Raw genomic sequence first — 17,762 nt, 5'->3', positions numbered from 1 at the left:
CCAGCAATCTTTGCAGTCTTGCAAATTATTACTCAACCTTCAGATTATTATGTGAAGTCAGCATTACACAGCAATAACAAGCTGAGACTAAAATACAGAAGCCTAAAGTCACAATCTGAATCCACTATTTTTTCCAGATCGTTTCAAAACCTTGCTGCTAAGGATAATTTTCCTTAACAGACATAAGTAGGTGTTTTTATTGCATCCTGAGACAACATCTTGGTTGAATACTTAAAACGTTGCTATTTATTAAAGTTAGAAAGTTGGAATATCATGGACCATTGGAAATGATTGATACAATTCTTGCAGCTCTGAGTGTAAATTCAGAAATTACTCATTAGTCATCCTATAGTTAAGATCAAGTAGTTATTCCACTGAAAAATCTTTTTAAAGAAGAAATGTATTATTTCTTATAGTGTGCTTTTATGTACCTTTACTTTGTGTTGAGGCCTGCTGTGTCAGTAAAACTGTCTTACTTAATTTTTTACGTTATTCACTCTCCTCCACCTAAGGGATTGGAAGTATTTTTCTCTTTGCTTCAGACTTGCAAATTTTCACCAGTTCAGAAAAGCACGGAGAATGATGTGAAATATGAGCTACATGAGCTGTGTCTTTAATTTTATTGGTAGTATTTGCGCTTTGTGTAGACAGCCCAAGGCCTTTTAATTGTTTATTGTATTATATTTTATATTATACTTATATTTTTACAGTGCAGAAGTGTGTTTCAAGGAAACTCAAATAAAACTGTACTATTCCGTTGTTGTAATAGAGGAACATCAGTTTTTCACTGATACAGCATCAAATGAACAATTCTTTGAAAAGAAAGTATTTGGTTTAAAGTTTCATTTGATATTAGACTCTATCTGGTTAAAAAAACATATTTTTCTTCAAGTCCTTTATTCAGAGAAGTGCTGAAAAGAAATATAGAAATTGCTAGTCAATTTGGAGATTTTCATAGAACGAAAAGAAGCAGCTTAATATAAAGAGCAAACTGATTAACTCTCATGGCCTGAGACTCTGTCATGGGAGACAACTTTCTCTACTTTTAGACCTAACCCTCCATAACAAAAAAACATCACTTTTATGTTGTTGAGGGGGAAAAAAAAAAAGATTACTCTTTCTTACCAAAAACGTTACTTCCCATTTCATTACAAAGTACCACTGACTGAATGTAGTGCAATATTTAACTAAAGCCTGTTAGAAACCTTAGACCTCAAGAAACTGTTGAATCCCACTGACCACAGCCAATTAAGATACCTTTTCATGTTCAACATCCTGAACGTGAGCCAAACATACTCTTTATTCTAACTCCATGACTAAATAAAAAGTTATTCAGTTGTCTAATTAAAACAAGAGAAATAGCAGCAAAAGTGTCATTTTATCAATTTTCTATAGCTCAGTAGTACACAAAGCCGAGTACCGTGGTGAGAGATAACATAAATATAGCTTCATTACTACATAAGCCTTCAGTAATGCCGCAGGTTTTAATTATCATTGAATGAATTGACTTAGATCTTCCTCCACACACATTAAATTTTTTTTGCTTATCTGAGAAAAGTTATAGCTCGCTTTGGCCCTAGGTATTAAAAAATTGTGGTTTTTTTTTTTAACTGATAAAACCTCTCACGGTTATACATAGCCTTACAGATGCAAGCTTAAAACAGCTGTCCAACAGGCAAGGGTTTGTACCCCTTCTCATGATCTCAGAAGGCCTCTATCCATTTAGAAATATGCACTTCAGCTCAGAAGAGGGAAGATTCAATTCTATCATCACTGAACTCTAATAAATTTCCAGTAAACCAAATTCTTCAGTTTTGTTTAGAAGTTATTAAAAAGTATTGTCCTTTCCCTAGCTTAAATTCTCCTTCTTCTTAAACTCCACAGAACTTCGAGACGCCAAATTTTCAAAACTCTATTTGAAGGTTTCTAAAACAGTAAAGGAAGAGGCCTTGAGCAACCTGATGTAACTTTAAAGTTAGTCGTGGTCTGGCAGGCAGTTTAACTCCATGACGTACACAGATCGCTTCCAGGCTAAATTGTTAGTATAATTCTATGATTCTGTGACTTTCACTGAAATTAATTAGTGATTGATTTTAAAATGCAAAATCATAAAATAAGAACGAAACATTGTAGGCATGCAGATCTAAAAATCTTAGCCCTCATCTCCTAGCCACCACCTATGTCATTCTTGGTCTTTAGTTCAGCTTTTCCTTTTCTCCCTTTCATTTCCATTCCTGCAGTGCTAAACTGCTCTTTTTTTGATAACCTTGAAATATTTAGCCATTTTACTTTGGTTTTGCCATGTCTTACCCTGATACTGTCTTTTCACTATCGGCAGAAACTCACTACAGCCTCTTCACATCGTAGTTATGTCATTGGTGGTACAACTTTCACATATTATTTATATAATCAAATACATTTGGAGAATTGATGTAAACTATAGAGGTTAAATGCCTTTTCTGATATAATCTGCACCTACGATTTAGAATTTAGGTTTAGTGATACAGTTTCACCAGAAAACCTTTTCTCTTATAGATAAACCAATCCTCTAGCAAAATCTTAAGATCTAAACCAGAACTTGAAAAAATATCCACTTGTTCACCTGACTTAAGACCAACTGCTAACACTTTTATTAATTATTACACCAAAGAAAGGATAACGGAGCAGCTTTGTGGGATGTTTCTTTGTCAGATTTGAAGTGTCACTCCTGGGAACCTGGTGGGGAATTCTGGACTTGCAAGAGAACCAGTTTTACTCTGCTTTTTGGGACAGCTATGTGCTGTTGCAGCAGAAGTAAAAATAGGAGGTGATCACTTAGAGACAGTTCAATTGTACATGCTAAGTGGCCAGAAAGGCATTTTCCTGTGATCTTTTAGTCTATCAGATGCTTTGGGATAGAAGGAATAAAACTATCAGTTCTGATGATCTTTTTAACACAATTTTTGCTTCTGCAACACAACCTTATGGGAAAAAAAGTATTTTTTCTGCTGTGATGGACATGGGTGCTGCTCCTTAGGCCAAGGGGTGGTGCATCAGATTGAAAGTCAGGGATTTAAATTCTAGCCACAAATATTGTACTTATTGCTCTTCATGTCTCTGTGACCTTGTTGATCCTTGTTCTTGTTATGAACTAGGTTCTCATAACGATTCTTCTGGCAATAACTGTTTCTCATTTGCTGTGCAGATAAATTAACAGAGCTTTCTAGCTGAGAGTCAGTGGGCTTACACTGAAACACAGGACATTCCACTCTAACACCAGAAAAATATTATTCACTGTGAGGGTAGTTGAACTTTGGAACAGGTTGCCCAGAGAGCTTGGAGTGTTTCCATCCTTGGAGATATTCAAAACCTAGCAGGACATGGTCCTAGGCAATGTGCTCCAGCGTGACCCTTCTTGAGCGGGGGGGTTGGACCAGATGATCTCCAGAGGTGCCTTCCAACCCAACTATTCTGTGATTCACAAGACCACTTCATGCAGTAATTGGGTTAAAAAGCTAGATCCCTAATAAAAGGCTAAATCTTACTGACACTTTTACATTCTGACAGAAAAAAAAAAACGAAAGAAAGAAAACTGTAGTTTGGAGGTGGTTAGAATCTGATACAGCAGATAGAAATTTTACCTATGTATGCAAAACCTTTCCTACGGCTTTTCAAACAACTTGATGACTTCCTGAGTTCTGAGCCAATATTTTTTTTAATCTTTTGAGGATTTACTATTTATTATTCCTCTTTTTAGTAGTTTAGCAGTTTTAATTAGGTAATTGCTGAGCAAATTCTAGAGCTCTTCTATGAATGTCAGCACTTGCCTTCTCTAGCTGCTAGGGGAGAGGCAACTTTGGAATGAGTAACTGATCTTAAAGAGTAAAACTTCTCATCTTACTTTAACTTAAATTTAGCTCTGATCTGTTTTGTGTGGAGCTAGAGAGCCTAGCTGAACTGTAGAAATCTCATCAGTGACCAGTGGTAGAAGGAGTCATCATTCCCTTTCACTACAGCTGAATCCTATCTTATCCAGATTACAGAGACCAGTATCCTTGGTTCAGACAACATTTAAGTTAATTTAATCTTAATTTTAACTTGGTCAGCTTTTTTCCCCTGTTCTATATATCTACTGCTAAAGAAAATGACTTGGGATGAGGGTGAGCAACAATGGATATATTGGGGCAGATGAAAAAAAGGAGAGATTGATGAAAAATTAGAGAAACTAAGTTAAAAGACTATATAGAGAGACACCATTTGGGGAAGAGACAGCTTCAGTAACAAAAAAAAGTAAGTTACAGGAATGACATGAAAGAGGAAATAAATTGCTAATATATTGGCCATGGAATTGGGGTCCACTGTTTGCTGAGAGTACATAATAGTAACTGGTTAAAGTTCCTGTTCTCTTGCTTTCTTATTTTTCTCCTGACTATACTATATAGAAATGCAACAATAATCTGAAGCAGGGCTGTCTGTTAGGATTGTACCACAGCTAAAGCCCTAAAGTAGCTTTTATCCCCTAACATGGTAAAATCTCTAAAGAATGTGGGCTGAGTTTTGTTGCTATGTCTTAGAGCAGGTAACGCTAGAAAATTCATGGAAGCTGCAGGCTTGACAAGTCAGGTATTATAGTAAGTGTTTTACGAAGGAACAGGACTTTATGTGGTGGCTGCAGGTAAAATCTTAAGTCATCTGTGTGGTTGTGGTGGTATTTGGGAATTGTGACTTTAAAAAGAATGTGAGAATAAAGCTTAAGTTACATTGAGATATTTTACATAAGCAAATTGCTCTTTTAGCCCTAGAAATTAGTTGGGTAATATGGCACAAAGAGGTTCCATAAATCTGAGCAAAACACTTATCTTTTATCCTGTTCATAGGCAAAGCAAAATTTTTCTATGTACTAGATCTGTAGTGTTCTATAAATTATCCTCCATTTAGATCTAACTTCATAAGGTTTAACTCATTGTGTTGGTCTTTTTGAATATTCTTTGTCTAGCATCTTTTCAGATAAAAAGTAGGCTCTATAAACGCAGGCTCACCAGCTTCATGCAAAGGTACTTTTTTGAAAATCAATGTGTTCTGAACATTTTTTCTTTTCCTGCTGTTCTGTGAATTTTCAGATCTCATAAGACATATTGCCTTCTAACTGTAAACATGACCAGGCACCTCATATTCTGGTTGAGTATCCCAAAAAATTCATTATCCAAGCAGTAGTGTCTGGTTTTTCAGTAACATTGAGCTGAAGAACCCAAAACAGATATAATACCTCTTCTTAAGAGTGCATGAGAATATATGCCCTTGACATCATCTTTCTTTTCAATAGTGCTTTAGTGAAGAGCCTATGTCAATGTAGGGAAAAGGGCTATTGCAATATGTTCTTAGATTAATATGAATAAAACTGTTGTAGTTTTTTTTTTTTTAAAAGCTACTAGGGCAGAATAGCATGAAGCCCTATCATTTGATTTGTAACTTTAGGTCTTTGAAGGAAAAATTTAAAATAAAATCTGACCAATCTGATAGCCTTCTCTGATGGAATGACTGGCTGGGTAAATGAGGGCAGAGCAGTGGATGTTGTCTCCCTGGACTTCAGCAAGGCTTTTGACACTGTCTCCCATCACATCCTCGTAGGTAAACTCAGGAGGTGTAGGTTGGATGAGTGGACAGTGAGGTGGACTGAGAACTGGCTGGATGGCAGAGCTCAGAGGGTTGTTATCAGTGGTGCAGAGTCTAGTTGGAGGCCTGTAGCTGGCGGTGTCCCCTAGGGGTCAGTGCTGGGTCCAATCTTGTTCAATGTATTCATCAGTGACCTGGAGGAAGGGACAGAGTGCACCCTCAGCAAGTTTGCTGATGATCCTAAACTGGGAGGAGAGGCTAACACACCAGAAGACTGTGCTGCCATTCAGAGGGACCTGGCCAGGCTGGAGAGGTGGGCGGAGAGGAACCTCCTGAAGTTCCACAAAGGCAAGTGCAGGGTCCTGCACCTAGGGAGGGATAACCCCAGGCACCAGCAGAGGCTGGGGGTTGACCTGCTGGAAAGTAGCTCTGCCGAGAAGGACCTGGGAGTCGTGGTGGACAACAAGTTGAGCATGAGGCAGCAGTGTGCCCTTGTGGCCAAGAAGGCCAATGGTGTCCTGGGGTGCATGAGGCAGAGTGTTGCCAGCAGGTGGAGGGAGGTGATCCTGCCCCTCTCCTCAGCCCTGGGGAGGCCTCCCCTGGAGTCCTGTGTCCAATTCTGGGCTCCCCAGTCCAAGAGAGACATGGCACTACTGGAGAGAGTCCAGCGGAGGGCTACCAAGATGATTAGAGGGCTGGAGCATCTCTCCTATGAAGAAAGATTGCAAGAGCTGGGCCTGTTCAGCCTGGAGAAGAGAAGACTGAGAGGCAATCTCATCCATGTGTACAAGTATCTGAAGGGAAGGTGTCAAGAGGATGGGGCCAGACTCTTCTCCGTGGTGCCCAGCAACAGGACAAGAGGCAATGGGCAGAAACTGAACCACAGGAATTTCCATCTGAACCTGAGGAAAAACTTCTTCACTGTGAGGGTGACAGAGCATTGGACCAGGTTGCCCAGAGAGGTGGTGGAGTCTCCTTCGCTGGAGATATTCAAAACCCATCTGGATGTGATCCTGTGCAATGTGGTCTAGATGACCCTGCATGAGCAGGGAGGTTAGACTAGATGATCTCCAGAGGTCCCTTCCAACCTCAACCATTCTGTGATTCTGTGAAAACATAACTTTGGAGTAATGTTCCATATGACACTGTCCTATAAGCATTTTTAGGAATTTAAGAGGTGTCTCATAAATAAAGGCAGAATTTCTTGTATTTGATTTGACTTAATAGGTTAGAATATTACTTATGAAAAAAGGTGGCTTTATAGAGGTATAGGATATTCACAAACCAGCTAATTTATTAGAATGCCATTGAGATTTTCCTTTTTTTTTTTTTTAATATTAACTACAAGTGCGTGTAGTTCTTTAGCAATGAGGAGAGAGATGTGTCTCCAAAAGCCTGCAGGGCTTCAGAAACAATCCCAACTTAGTCCGTCTTTTTTGTTGAATATGTAGAGTTTAGGTGTTCCTATAGGATAGTTCAGGGTATCTTTTATGCTGGTGAAAGAGTAGCTTAGGTCAGCATATTCACTCTGCTGGGAGGGGGCAGACTTGGGGTTTGGTGCCCTATTCACTTTACCTGATACAGTCATCTGATGAAAGGAGTAATAATCACCCAGAGTTTTTTACTGACCAGTTTTGTGAATTTGAAGTTGCCAAGCTAAGTGATTAAAGGCTTGATCTTGTTAGAACCTAACTAATGTAAATCACCTAATCTGAGGTCTGAAACATTTGTCTCCAGCTTGTCATACATCATTATTACAAGCTTAAGTTGCTGAAACCTTCTACCTCTGTGCAGTTCATTTACAGATCTGAGAATTTCAAATAAAATGAAGAGTTAAATGGAAATGGAAAAACTGGGCAAAGATATGACGGTCTAGATTACTTGAGCTGCCAGTCTTTTATAAGGGCTAAATAAACCTCACAGGTGGAAGAGAAAATGATCTTTCACTTTTTTTAAAAGACGCCTGGCTAAACGTATCTTTTGACCAATAGTCGTATCCATGGTTTCCCTAGTAAAACCACTTCTCCTTTCCAGGCTATTTGTGAGTTGCTAAGCGCAAAATGACTTTACTTGTGCATAAAACAACTACCTATTTATTGTGATGGAGAACCATAAATACACACGGTGCTAAATATACCTAACACGCCTAGGCTGTTTGTAGGACTAACAAAACTCACAGTACATAATTTGGAGGAGGCAGATTGAGAAGTAACTAGAGAACAAAGTGGGTCAGCTTCACAGAGGCGGTGTGGCTTTTCTATTTGCTCATGCTTGTGCTTTTGTATTTCTTAGTGGATTTTTTTTTTTTTAAAGAGAGAGAGTGTGGATGCTTTTATGACTGTAGGGAGAAATATGACGAGACAGAATTGAGAGTGAGGTACCTATTATGCTGTTATATTTAAGTATTTAAGTGTCTGCAGCCTTTGTGGATGCGGTGTTCCCTGGAATGTCAAATCAGGTGTCTCTGGGGAAGGGAGAATAAAGGATGTAGGACACACATTGCAAAGACTGCGTGTCAATACTCTTGCGATTCATCTTGAAGAAAAGCAGCGAATCTAAGGCTTTGAGTGAGGGAAGTTTTGTTCTCTTAAAAGAGAATTCAGTTTTAATTCAATTTAATTTTTTGAACCTCCAGTTTTACATTCAGACTTATCAGATGGTAAACATATTGAGATGCAGGAAGATCCCAGAGATTAAAAGCCATATTTTTATGGGCCCTTGGGTGTTTAATGTGAAAGAACTATACATAGTTCAGACATTTCTTTGATAGGGTAATCATAAATTTTACAAGTGTACTAAACTGGGTTCAGTGGAGTGCTGCTGAATGCTGCAGTTTTGCTAATTTAGCCATAAACTCTTCACTTAAAATTAGTCATCAATGTCATAAAGCTTACAGATTTCATACTGTACTACATAGAGAGAGATTAAGACCTTCCAGCTGAAGGCTATTTCTAGTCTGGTCTTTTGTATATGATGACATTGCTCCGAAAAGTCAGTAGAGAATTGCACCGAGTTCGGTATTTACCTAGTAAATACTGTACCTTGGCTTCTGTATATATTGTCTGATTTGTCTTTAAAAAGAATACCCAGAAAGTAGTGTAGTTTTAAGTATCCTGTTCCCAGCAGACTGTCCTGGAGGTCACTATTTGACTGTACCAGTGCCAAATAGGAGTGAAATCCTAGCGTACAGCATATATTTATAAGAAGTTGGTGCTATCACTAAGCTACAGCAACCTAGCTCCTCTCACCCTCCACTAACGGAGACAAATCGACTGTCCACAGCTTCTTCTGTCCTCCTGTGTATCTCATCCCGTTAGCTGGAGCACAAAGAATTGTTGAGTTATTTCAGCATTGCCAGCATTCAGCTTGGTAAACAATATATTTCAGTTTGGTGATGTGATCAAGCAAACCCGAGTGAAAGCATATTGTGAAAGAGGAGAGATTAAAAAAAAATCAATACTAATTCTGACATCAAGTTAAATACTGAAGCAGAAAATGAGCCAGAATAAACCATTTCTAGTGCTCAATAAGCAGACAGGTACAGGGACCAGTACTGAAAATTGGTTTAACGATTTCAAATGTGTGCATACAAGACATGCTCTCCCATGTCGTAGCTGCTAAAACATGTTGAATAAATGGAACTTTCATGGGAAATTCTAAGCAACGTCTTCTTAAATAAGTTATATTCCCAGTCAGATTCACACTATATAATCAATTTCACTGCTCCACTGGTAGAGAACACGTTTTCATCTTTCTCATAAATTGTACTTTAAGTTCTGATGAGAGCTGTATCTTCCCAAATTATTTCGGTTGCTCTTCTCGTTATCTATTGAGTAAATGATTTCTTTTTTTATTACATTGATGTATTTCTGCATTTGCTTGGTTGGGAATACTGCGCTAAAATAACAACAGACATCAATTACGACCACCTTCTGATTAAAATTTGTGACAGAATGGTACTATTCATCTTTCTGCTTAGTCAGCCAAATGGTAACATTCAATCTAAACCCTAGTATTTACATGTTTTTTGTCAGTTAAACAACTGTAACACTTAAAGTTTTACATTGGTTATATCTCTACAGGTAACCAATAAATTAAGTATTCTTTTACTAGTATAGTCTTATATTGATATTCATATATTCTTTGATGCCTCTGCATATACTATGCAATATGGGTGGTAGGGGAGTGGACTGCTGTCCAAATTTGACACAGAAGTAGCACATGCATTAATATCAATTAAAATGTTCAAAGAGCAATATTCATCGTAGCCTCTACATCGACAAGATATCAAAGCAGCTCTGCAGCGCCTTATAGGCAGCTAATTGACAATTTCTGCTTGGTGTTTGTGTCACTCTGTCTTTTGAGTAAGATTTTGATCACCATAAAATCTTAACCAGACTTTTCAGTTCTGGGAAGAAGTTCAGAATGCCTCACTGCGTTTTCTGAACGCTGTCTGCTCATAGTAAGGGAGTTCATAAAAACCTCAAACTAACAGTTCCCCAAGGGCTAAGTCAATTAGAATATTCCTAATTTACTGCTGTTGTACTTATTGGGGGAACTTACGGAGAAAAATTATTTAATATTCAACTTAGGAAAGATTCAAGATTAAATTAATGATGCAGCTTCTTAGTCGGGTGGCTAGACCAATTTATATAGTATATCTAAGGATCCATATGGTTCCCTATTCCAAGTTGTGGCAATAATGTTTTTTGCACTTTCCAGATCTTTTCATCATTGTGGAATTAATAACAACAACTTCCATTCAGCCTTTAGTCTTTCTAGGCCATCAGCCTCCTCAAGGTACAATCCAGGATTCTCCTTTCAGTGCCGCTATTAGAAAAACTGGGGCTCCTAACACTGGTATCTCAGGCACCTTCTACTGGGAAATAATGGTGGAAAAAAACAAAACAGAGCTCTGTGGCCTTTTAGTATAGTTTCTATACAATAATTCCATGGGTGAGAAGAAGAAACCCAAATATTGAGTTTGAGCCCTGATAATCTTTGTGAATTTGGACAAAATTTCTTCTCCTTTGACGTGAGCTCTTTATTCCTGTGATACTTCTGAAATGATCTTTCAGCCATGAGAAAGGCTTTCACTAGGTAATAGAAGGAGAAACTCTCTTGTTGTACTAATCACAAAGAAAGGACATGATTTTGCCAATGAGGGGAAAAAAATTAAATATTACAAGCAGCTAGAAAAGTAGGGAGTAGAATGGAAATTAGAAATCAAACTTAACTACAAAAGTTTTAATTATACTAGCTATAATGTATTACATATAATTGTAATTGGAAAAACCTATTCCTTCAGATCCTTGTTTGCTTTTGCTGATGTCAAACATTATCCAGATGGTACAGTGCATTTTCTGTAATTACCTCCTTTTTATCCTATATTTTTCCTTATCTGTATTCCTCATAGCTCTTTTTTTAATATATGTATTACAATGTCTTCAGTCTTTAGTCTTATTGCCATACATTTGTCCCCATTGGAACCATTTCTTAGATCATAAACTTAATTAGTCCTTTTTCCTTAATGTGCTTGCTATCTCTGTTTGCTAATTTCAGATTTAATGGCCAGAGTGCTTGATAAAAGAATATTACTTATAAAGAATGTTGCCTATTATCGGTATCATTTTCAGATCCTGCAATATGAAGGATGGCATGTGTAATTCAAATTTATATGTCTATATATATGATTTATGTATTCTGATGTGTGATGCTATAAATCAATGCACTTTTGTTATACCAGCCTAAGATGCACAAAATTATCTGGCATATATTTCAAAGGGGACATTCAGGAGAATCAGAGAAAAGAAGAATTTAAGATTTAATAACCTACAAATAAACTGGTTCCTCTCATTTGGTGAACTTCTTAGGCATTCAGTGAAGAGGAAAATGTGACTCAGGTAGCAGAGAGTGAGCAGTTACGCTAGTCAGGGAAAGGTGAGTTAGTCTTTCCGTGGAAATGGCTTATCTTTGGAAGCACAGGCTGGAGAGGTGTGAATCTACAGTGTTTATTCACAGTCTCCTGACTTTACAGACTTTACTTTTCAGTATCCACAAAGTAAAGAAACTCTTTGTATTAATGTCTAAGGATTCCCGCTAGTCAATCCGTGTAACAAATACAAATAGAAAAGAATGAAAACAGAAAAACACGCAAGCATATGATTCATCTCATGCATTAACTGTTCTTGTCATTTCCATTAAAATGAAGTATTTTAATATTCCTGTGGAGTTTATATCACCCTTTTTTTTTTTTTTTTTTTTTTCTGCCTGGCTATCTCCTAGCACACAACAATAGAATCTAAATCTCCCTCTGCCTCTGTGAGTTGATACATACTCACAGGTGATGGCATACGCATAAGAACTGAGACATAAGTAAGTACATATAGAGAACTCTCCCCCCCCCCCGCACCACTGAAATGTATCCCACAGCTATCTGAAGAAGAATCAATCAGGTATTTGAACACTGCATATAGCCCATAACAAGAAGTAAAAATAAGTGAAACTGATAGGAAAATAGTGATGAAATTTAAATTTTAAATCAGTATTACCCGGGACGCTGGAATCAAAACTCCTAACCTTTCAGAAAATGCTATTGACTTTTTTCAGCAAGGCCTGTGTCCAGAATTATGATGCTCTCGTTAACATCACATCAGGCACCAGATTAGTACTGATCAGAGGGAAGTCTTCCACCTACTGAGTAGAGATCACCACCTTCTGTATTCCCGTGGCCGTTCTTGGGAATCTTCCTTGTTTCATGATCCCCCCTCTGTAGCTGGGAGATACAGCAGAAAAGAGTACTGCTATGCAAAAGCGCTGTTTTGACAGTATGTCTTCTGAAGGAGCACTGGAAAGCTAGTGCTAAGATCCCAAATATCCTAGCTTGAGACTTATTACTCTGTTCTCCTGGCAGCCTTGCTGGGGCCTTCATGGCTCTTCTCAGTGTTTCCCAGCACCTCTGGACTACGCAGCTCACTAATGCAGGATCCCTGAAGCAGCCGCGCTGGACTTGAATAGTTCTGCTTACTTGGGCAAAGCTATGACTGAGCTAATAAGTCTTCTCAGGTGCAAACACATTGAGGATCTCCAAGGTAATACCACCAGAGATGTTTGGCAGTTTAGGTCTGGCAAGCTGAGACTTTTGGACCAGAGTTAACAAGTACTGCTGAAGGTCAAATGAATCAGAGGGGATCCGGTTGGGTGACATTACACACATACCTGGGACACGATGACTGGACACCCCTATTGGCTGTCGCATGACTCAAGTCAGCTGTATCTCCTTTTCAGACTGGAGCAGCACATCCAGCGTACATTTCAAGTCTGGAATGATACAGCTGCCCTTGATTTTTAGCTAGAACAGCATGGCTAAATTCCACAGCAACCCCCCCACAAAAAACGCTCATTAATGTGCAACAAAACGAAAGGCACTCCTAAGCAGGCAAAATAAAGATACTGCAGGTCAAGCACAGTGGATGATTAAGGCTTGGTTGCAGCTTTTAAAAACAGATAACCATCAGCTAAGGAATTAGAATCAAGGCAAGCAGCATGATTCCTGAAATGATTCCTAAAGCAGAATTGCTTCAAAATCAAAACCACTAGACTCCATAGGCACCTCAAAGCTTTGGAGATGCCTGAAATTCATATTGTAAATGGGTGTCTCCGGCAGCTGGTTCAGACCGATGGTTTCTCCAGTATCCAGCCCCCAGGCTCCCCCGACAGTCTTCCCAGTGGGTCGGGAGCTCCCTTGGGTCTGAGGAGATTATTGGGAGTCCCCTTCCTGTCACTGTCCCTCTGTGCTCTTTTGCAGTTGTGGAGGTGATCCTTTAATCGCATAACCTAACACTTACATCCATCTATATTCTTCATTGCAGGTCTTCATTGTATGTTCATGCTCTTAGCGTTTGGGCATATACTACTAAAACACTGCTTCATCGGAGAGTCTGTTTAAATGGTTTTGGGAAGGAGTGTGTTCATATGTAAATTTAGTGACTTTGCGTCACTAGATCTTGTGGCAGAAAAAAAACCCATAGGATTTGCACACGTGCTTATTTCAACTTTATTCTCCACCCATAAATGCACAGGAAACAAGGTTTGAGGAGCTTAAGGCCAGGAGGGCTTATAAGAGCAGGCTGCTTGAGGAGCTGTTGTATTTAGTCTTGTTTGCTTAAGCCAGAGACTTAGCCTGGACTAAAGCGGACTTATATTTCACGGAAGTATATCTCTCAGAAAGGCATGTAGTCTTGAAATGTAGCAGGTAATAGAGAACCCATCACTTCCTTTGGTAGTTTGTTTTAATGGCTGCTCACCTCCGCTATTAAAGTGTGCCACGTTTCCAGTGCGAAGCTGTCTGGCACTGATTTACAGTCCATCGTCCATGTTATGGCTTTTTCTACTATATTAAACCCTACATTCAAATCACTTCTCATTCGTCAGATTGAAAGTTACATGGCTTGAATTTTTTACCCTTTTACTGGAAGAAAGGTTATTTGTTTTTCCTGCCTTTGAATCATTTCTTTCTTTTCTTTCTTCAGGTCTCATTTTACAACATCTTTATTAAAATGTAGACACTAGAATTTTGTGCAGAATTCTTGTATCAGTGTTACGGTGCTCTGTACTGAAATAAAATCACTTCTGTATTATTTTTTTGCTACTCTTTGCATCTATTGCTCTTCAAACGTATATCTGGGCCTTAAGTTAGCTTTTTTCCAAAATAAACATGATAGGAGTTTCTTTGCTTATCCACCACAAGCCCCTGATCCATTTCAGTCACTGTTTTCCGATATCCAATCTCTCCTTCTATATGGCTTACCTATTTTCTTTATTCCTAAACATGCAACCTTTTTATACTAAAAGCATATTGAGTAGGAGCAATTTCAAGTATGTCATAAGTTAGCTTGTGCTTTCTCTATGGTCAGCAGAGTGATATAGACACTTTTAGGGTGTTACTAGTGTGATGCATCAGAGGCATCTAAAATTGCCTATTTCTCTCTAACTATGAAAAGAACGTAAAGTGAGTAGCTCAGATACCCACCAAAGAGGCAGTTGTATTTAGTCAGATGAATCCCATCCCTTCTGGGTGAATGGACCTAAACAGCCTTATTGTGCCAGCCCTTCTGTCATCCAACATTTCCATTCATAGTGCTCTTACACATTTCAAACCATTTAGTGAAATGGTTCAGTAGTGCAGGAACCTGCTTCTGTAGCTACAAGGCTACATTAGAAACGTTCCCTTTCAAATCATGTCACTCCACTCTTGACTACTTTTTAGATTTATCATCTAACCAGTACTTTTTCTGATAAATCTATGCTTTAATGACATTTAATAGTGCTAATTTTTCCATGTGGTTCCCATGTAATGGCTCTTTAGAAGTCTAAATATTTTATATTTGACAGTTATCTTTGTCAGCCAAATTGGTACACTCATCAGAGGATGATACCAAGTTTAGCAAGACCCATTTTCCATAAAAACTAGGGCAAGCAACATCTTTACTTAATTTCTATTGAACTGAAAATCTTTTGTTTTCTAATGATATGCCTTTTCTAACTTTCTGAAGAAGGATTGGATATAATAATATATTTGTTATGAACCTTCATATGCTTACTGTGCACTTGTATATATTCCATTATAAAATTCCTAATAGATTAACCTAAACATCAGCTACAGCCAAACCTCAGGATTTAAAATCAGTACGAGAATATTTTATTAGTTACTGAATATAAGAACAGATAAGAAAATTTCAATTTAATTGGAAAGTGTGTGTGTATGAATTTTTTTATGGATAAAACAAATCTTATAGGTTTAACAGTTTTTTTTTTTTTTTTTCATTTGAAAGACTGAAACATAATAATCATCCACCATATTTCTGTCTTAAAATTATGGACCAGTTCAGTTGTTCAGATCATCTTTTGGGCCAGAAGGTATATATGACTTTTTTGCTTACTTGAAGAAGTGAGATTAGAAAAGAAAATACATACCTTAGTTATGACTATCAGGTCTTCCAGTAAAATGGATTATAGCACTCAAATGTGTGAATGGTAGTAAGATGTACCTGCTGTTGTAGTTAATGGTGTTCTCACTCTCAAAGTTCCCTCTAGATAAAAGGTTTTGAATCCCTGTTTTATAAAAACATATTTTGTTCTTCTCAGAGCTGTCTAAAACAATCAGGCATTTTCATTTTTCCTATATAAGGCACTCCAGAATAGTGATCTCTACCCTTCATTCATGCAGACTTCCGAGCTACTCCTGTATAGTATGTGTTCTTAAAACACCAAGCCGTAGTGATTTGTTGGCTTCCATGGCTTGTCAGCCAATACCCTTTATTTTTGATGATATCGGTCTTTGTACTTCTGAAATCCTTATATGTTAATCTCATGCTTATAACCCAGCCAATGATCCTTATTTGCTTATTTCCATGTTGTTCAAAATAGCTGAGCTATGTACAAGCAAGAGATTACTTAATAGGTGAAAAAAAAAGTTGCAGAAACACGATTTTACAGATAATTTCATTTTCAATTTATGAATAGGCTTTGAGCTGGAAAGCTATGCAGACCTAAATTCAGCTTTACTTTTTTTCTGTAAAAAGGTGAGATATGCATATTTAATCGCTTCCTGTTCAGTAGTTTCATTTCACGTTTTCTCCTGCTATATGAGATTTTAGTGACTTTTTAAAGTCAATAAAAATGTTACTATTATATAATGAATATATGCAAATTAATTTGCCTTAATGGCCACTCCTTGATCTATCTCTTAGATACAGGCCTTTGGGTTTTTATTCCTTCTTTCAGATATGGAGCTTATTTGCCATCTCTGAGAAGTGCTTTACAGGATATGACTATACACACAACCAGAGCTTCCATTTTCAAGACTGGCGTATAATATATATCTATTCTATTTCCATACAGAAATTTTAGGGTGATTTTAGTTTTATGTATCATAGGAACTCAAAATTGTTTAGGTTCAAAAGGACGGCAGGAGGTCTCTGTCCCAACTTCCTGCTCAAAGCAGACCAGGTCTCAGGGCTTTATGCAGCCAGATCCTGAAAACCTCCAAGGACTGAGATCTTATAACCTCTATGGACCCCTGTTCCAGTGCTTAATTATCCTCATATTTTTTCCTTATATGAAATTGGAACCTCCCATGTTTTAATTTATGACTGCTGTTCCTTGTTCTCCCACCATACACCTCAGTGAAGAGCCATCCTATGTGTTCTTCGTAACCTCCTTGTCGGTGTTGAAAATCTGCCCCTGAAAGTTCCCCTAAGCCTTCTTGCACTGTTCAGAGGCAGGAGTGCATCAGTTTCTGTGCTTTGCAGAGTATCTCCTTCAAGCTTCTTTTATTTTTATTTGAACGAATTGCACATACTTCTTTCCCCGGTTATGCTACAGAACAGTTATTTTTATTACTTTTGATTTTATTGAGTTAAATTATGCTTCCTCAGGACCTACAATGTTTTAAACAAGACAGGTTTTTCAGGTCCTAAATTTTATTACTCATTCATTCAGATAGCACCTAGTTCTCATGCTCTGTTGTTCAAAACGTCATTCTGCCTGAATAGCTTAACAACTTTTGGCTGTAAAATGTTAATTATGCTTGCAATAATTGACCTTCGCACCTACAAAGTGGAAGTAGGTGCATATATGTAAATTAGGTCTTATAAATGAGCAGAATGCCAGTAGCATTTGACACTTACTTTACACCCTCTGTCTCTCTTATATGTGTTTTGACCTAATAAAGCAGCTGTTTTACTTAGGCTCACTTGAAGTAAAATATTCAAAACACAAATCCTTTTTTTTTTAATTAGGATGAATATATTAAAGTACAAAAGTCAGACAGATCTCTCCTTAATATTCTTTGAATCTGAACACTCCCTCCCTCTCCTATAGCAATGGCTACCTTTGTATTTTTATTGCAGATTCCAAATTATTTTCTGTTTTTCCAAATGCCTCAGCTAATGAAAGTACATAGTGACTTGAGAATCTCTGTTTTCATTTTAAGGGAGAATTTCTACTCATCCTGATTACAAGAAAAAACATGAAAGCAAGAAACAAAATATCAAGAATTACAGCTTCCTTGTCATTACTGCCTTGTTACACTATTTTTAGTAGAGCTAGTAGATGTTTAGCTCTAATTTTAACATTTGTTAAACAAAAAAAAAAAAAAAAGATTTTCT

At 37.7% G+C, this 17,762-nt stretch overlaps 1 protein-coding gene across 18 annotated transcripts in view; it reads left to right on the top strand.

Annotated features, from left to right (window-relative positions):
• The window catches only part of DLG2 (discs large MAGUK scaffold protein 2), a 1,033,288-nt gene that overhangs the window by 415,259 nt on the left and 600,267 nt on the right, over positions 1-17,762 (top strand). The window lies entirely within an intron of this gene.

Source organism: Struthio camelus, chromosome 1, assembly GCF_040807025.1.
Source record: "Struthio camelus isolate bStrCam1 chromosome 1, bStrCam1.hap1, whole genome shotgun sequence".
Lineage (NCBI taxonomy): Eukaryota > Metazoa > Chordata > Aves > Struthioniformes > Struthionidae > Struthio > Struthio camelus.
The sequence above is the reverse complement of the archived record's forward strand: the minus strand, read 5'-3'. Positions and strand labels throughout refer to the sequence as shown.